Source organism: Berghia stephanieae, chromosome 5 (assembly GCF_034508935.2).
Source record: "Berghia stephanieae isolate SIO BIC M18660-M18661 chromosome 5, UCSD_Bste_1.3, whole genome shotgun sequence".
In the NCBI taxonomy this organism is placed as follows: Eukaryota; Metazoa; Mollusca; class Gastropoda; order Nudibranchia; family Aeolidiidae; genus Berghia; species Berghia stephanieae.
Genome location: NC_088364.1, coordinates 11,609,984 through 11,614,738, shown reverse-complemented (window position 1 = coordinate 11,614,738; position 4,755 = coordinate 11,609,984). Strand labels below are relative to the sequence as shown.

The following is a 4,755-nucleotide window of genomic DNA, read 5'->3' as shown; positions in this document are numbered from 1 at the left end:
ATTTTAAAGAAAAGACTTACTCAAATAAGTAAGGGCTGGTATATTATACCATTTCTCAGTTTTAGTTGTTTTTTATTAAATGCTGTAATCAATTTTTAAAAGATGGATGCGGTGCCAGGCACCAAATCAACTAATTTAGGCACACGCCCCTGTGCACAGGTCTCTTTGATTCAATGAATTTGGTTGAAAAGGAAAGTTTAGCTCCTTAGAATCTATATTCGGGACTTTGGAACATTTTTGGCCCATGCTGAGAGCAAATTGTTTATTTTTGAAGCTATTTAAAGTGAATTTTACTTTCCTTTCTCTTGGAAACTAGAGTTTTTGAAATTTCAAGTTGGCAGCTCTGTTTGTTGGTGATCAATAAGTGGCATGGTCAAAGGGACGTAATCCTCCAAAAAGGTTACACTAAAACACTTGTGGCAATACTTGAGAAGTCGGGGGAAACAAAGTAGTCCTTCAGAGCCATTAGGCCAAAGGGGCCGGGGTTTATCCCGGTTTCTGTAGTGTGAGACGGACAACAGCAATTGCTTGATAATCTTTGGGTAGGATGCTAGTCTATCGCAAAGTACTTTCCGCCAAATCGAACCATTTCAATTCAGCTGCTCAATCACTGCTGTGTGGACTGAGAGTCAGAAAAAAAAAACCCAAACAAGCTCGACTACTCCATCCGGAATTGATCTTGGTCCCATCGCGGTGAAGCAGGTGCTCTACCAACTGAGCTATAGGAACTCCTCAAGATACGTGATTTTTTCTTTATTTTGGGGGAAGAGGGAATTGTTTTATTATTTTTGTTTTTGTTTTTATTTTATGTTTGTTTTGTTTTTGTTTTTGTTATTGTTTTTTTTTTTTTTGGGGGGGGTTGTATTTTTGTTTTTTTTAATACCGACTCACTGTCTGAGTATCTGAAACGTTTTTTTCTCTTTTTCTTAATTACCGTAAACCTGGGTCACTTTACTTTGCACATTCTCATCAAGAATTTTAATGATCTCTCTAATCAAGCTCATTCATGTTTCTCTTTCTAGATAACTGTATTGCATATTAGATGGTTTGGTTTTCTACTTACATATTCTATTTATTTTCTTTTTTTTTTTTTTTGATTCCCTTTATTAATCCCGTCGGGGAAATTTGTCTCTGGGGTCTATTCCCTGGGAAGACTGGAATAACCCAGGCGTCAGCCGCAATGCAGCGCCGCAAATTGAGCGGCGAGGGCGAGGTGACTTACTCAAGACCACACAGCACAGCGGCGGGTGATCGAACCTGGTACTTTTCGGTTACGAAGCAAACACCGTACCGCTGAGCCACGCTGTCCCCAACTAGGAATAATTGAGTTTTTAAGCCGAATTTAGAAGATTAAAATGAAATTCAAATCTCACTAATAACAATAGATGTAAAACTTTTGAATTGTTTATTGATAGTATGCGCTTGGCTAAGAAGCTCACAACATTGCCATCCGGAAGTATAACGGACCAACACACAATACGATGTGTAACCTTAAACGTTTATAGTCTGATTAATACAGTGTAGTGAAAATTACTCATAAACGTGGATGGCGAAAAACAATAATATAATGACCCGAGCGACCTCAACTTTGATCTATCTATATATAGTATGCACTTGGCTAAGAATCTCACAGCATTGCCATCCGGAAGTAAAGCGGACCAACACACAAAACTGTGTGTGATCTTGAACGTTTATAGTCTGGCTAATACAGTTTAGTGAGAATTACTCATAAGTGCGGATGGCAAAACGCAATAACAAAGACCTGAGTGACGTCAACTTCATACTATCTTTACTCCTTCAAATATATTTTTAAAATATCATTTTTTCTTCTAAATATATCACAAAATGTGGGAAACAATTGCATACAACTGAGGCTTACAATTAATCTACAAAGAGAATGAATGCAATTCACATTGCTGGTTTGGTTGTGCAAGTCATCCCATTTTTTTCATATGTCCAAAATTGTCAAGTTTTATCTTTGTAATTTGAAAGAAAACGTCAATATTTCATCCTATTTGTGTTCACCGCATATACTTAAGCAATTATATAATAATAATGATAATAATAATAATAATAATAATAATAATAATAATAATAATAATAATAATAATAATAATAATAATAATAATATAATAAATGTATAAATAAATAAATAAATAAATAAATAAATAAATAAATAAATAAATAAATAAATAATAGCTACAATGATAATAATAATAATAATAATAATAATAATAATAATAATAATAATAATAATAATAATAATAATAATAATAATAATAATAATAATGATAATGATAATAATAATAATAATAATAATAATAATAATAATAATATAATAATAATAATAATAATAATAATAATAATAATAATATTGGATAAAGGACTTCATACTCATTACATCACTCAACTCGGGTCTGAGTGAGTATTTAGCGATACACAGTGACTGATAATCTATGAGTCCCATGTACTAAACTGCATCAATTTCACGCTTGTATTGCATGAAATAGAAGGTTGGATTTGTACAAGTTTCGTGGGGAAATACAGAATATAGGCACAATGATGCGCACTTTTCATTGTGAAACCATTGATATGCTCTATATAATTAATATTCAAATTTGATTATTAACAACAACAACAACAAAAAAACCTCTCTTTTTCCATCTTTTACTATGTACTCAATTCTTAGCATCTACATCGACGTTTACATATATATGCATGTCTGACATCCGAATCCCTAGTTTAACATTGTTGTAATGGACAATATTTTGCTTCAATTTTTGAGATTTCAATTACAACAATGAGCCCATAAGAAAATGGGTTATCAGACCTGCAAATAAGTGCACGTCGATTTAAATCATATCGAAATGAAACCGATTTGATCACAAATTGAGAACTTTTAGACATGTCACAATATAGTCCAAAGAAACAACGTTAACCGTTTGATTTACCTTGACCATAGATCGATGAATGGTAATCCTAACGTAGTTGATGTCCATAGAGATATTAATCCAATCACGACCACTGCTACTGAATCAAATTCCACGACAGACATTTTAAAGGCATTTAAAAAAAATACATTTTCAGTGTTGCTATTTCTATATTTATAATCTCAGTGAAAACATTGGGGGTTTTTCTTCAGATTTACCAGGTATTTTGTCAGATTCATTCCTGATTTCACCCCAATCTCTGCGCTTGTAAGCTGCGTCTGTAAATGTGTTTGTGTGTGTATATGTATATATATACATATCATATTATTATATGTGTGTATACGTGTTTTATTTTTGGGCGTGTTTCTTTTTGGACCGCCATTCGTAGGTGGATTTACTTGAGAAGGATTACGTTACGTAAATTAGTAGTACGAGTAAGTTAAACGCAAGTACAAAGGGTTGTGTGTTTGTGTGTGTGTATGTGTGTGTGTAATTGTTAGTGCGTATGTGTGCGTGTGTGTGTATGTGTGTTTATATATATATATATATATATATATATATATAAATGTATATAAATGTATGTGTGTGTGTGTGTGTGTGTGTGTGTGTGTGCTTGCCATGAATGGTACCAATCTTATTATTGTAATCAAATCCCTACATATGGCTGACTTGCGCATTGACATCGTGTGACAGATTAGCTCCGTTTTTTTTTTCTTCCACTGCCGAACATATCTTTCTCTCTTTCTGGTCTCCTAAAACAAGAACTAACAGTACTTTTTATTCTCCTCCATACCTTTTATATCACAAATAGGCCTATTGCTAATTCAATTCCCATTCTTAAAAAATGAGCTTGTATATAGCGCAAAATCCACTAAACGTGCTCAAAGCGCTTTACAAGTCTAAATCTGACTGGTTAATAGGTGTCCATCTTGCTTGATATATATAAAAAAGTAGTCCTTTAGAGCCATTAGGCCCATTGAACAGGAGGTTATTCCGGTTTCTATAGCGTGAAACGGACAATAGCAGTTGCTTGCTATCGCTTGATTAGGACGCTGTCTATCGCAAAGTTCTTTTTTTTTCTTCCAAAAAATCCTTCTTAAATTCAGCAATCAAATATTTCAGTGCATATCTTGTCGGGTATACACTGAAATATTTGATTGCTGAATTCAAGAAGGTTTTTAAAAAACAAAAACAAAACAAAAATAAATTTAAAAAAAAAACAACCCCCCCCCCAAAAAAAAAAAAAAAACAACAACAAAAAACCGCGGAATTTCAGTAGACATCTGCAATGTCAAAGGCATTATAACGGGAGTGCCAAGTCAAGATTGCGCAAGTTAGTTTGTGTGCCGGTGTTTGATATGAAAATGCTTGAAAATGTCTGATGCAAGAATTTAAAAAACAGTACGGCTAGCTCCTTTTCTCTCTCTCTCTCTCTCTCTCTCTCTCTCTCTCTCTCTCTCTCTCTCTCTCTCTCTCTCTCTCTCTCTCTCTCTCTCTCTCTCTCTCTCTCTTTCTTTCTCTTTTGTTTTCTTTCGTTTTACTTTTTTCCTCTCTCAACCCGAGAGGGACTTTTACAGGTGAGTAAAATGGAATATGATAAAAGCCTATATGGAGATTGATTCAATTTTTTTTTAAAATCATCTTTAAGAAATAGAAATTTTGATAAAAGTGGGGAACAGAGATAGTAGGGAGGAGAGAGAGAGAGAGAGAGAGAGAGAGAGAGAGAGAGAGAGAGAGAGAGAGAGAGAGAGAGAGAGAGGTTTGAGACTGAATGGACCTTAATAATTTCTTACTAGCCGACATAGTCTGAGCAGTACTACATATT

The 4,755-nt window shown here is 33.8% G+C and overlaps 1 protein-coding gene across 1 annotated transcript in view; it reads right to left on the bottom strand.

Annotated features, from left to right (window-relative positions):
• Nucleotides 1–3,212, bottom strand: part of LOC144972408 (uncharacterized) — a 53,473-nt gene extending 50,261 nt beyond the window's left edge. The window contains exon 1 of the mRNA XM_078913567.1: nt 2,952–3,212. The gene's annotated coding sequence lies outside the window, so the exon portion shown is untranslated. The remainder of the gene's footprint in view (nt 1–2,951) is intronic.
• Nucleotides 3,213–4,755: the final 1,543 nt, after the last annotated feature.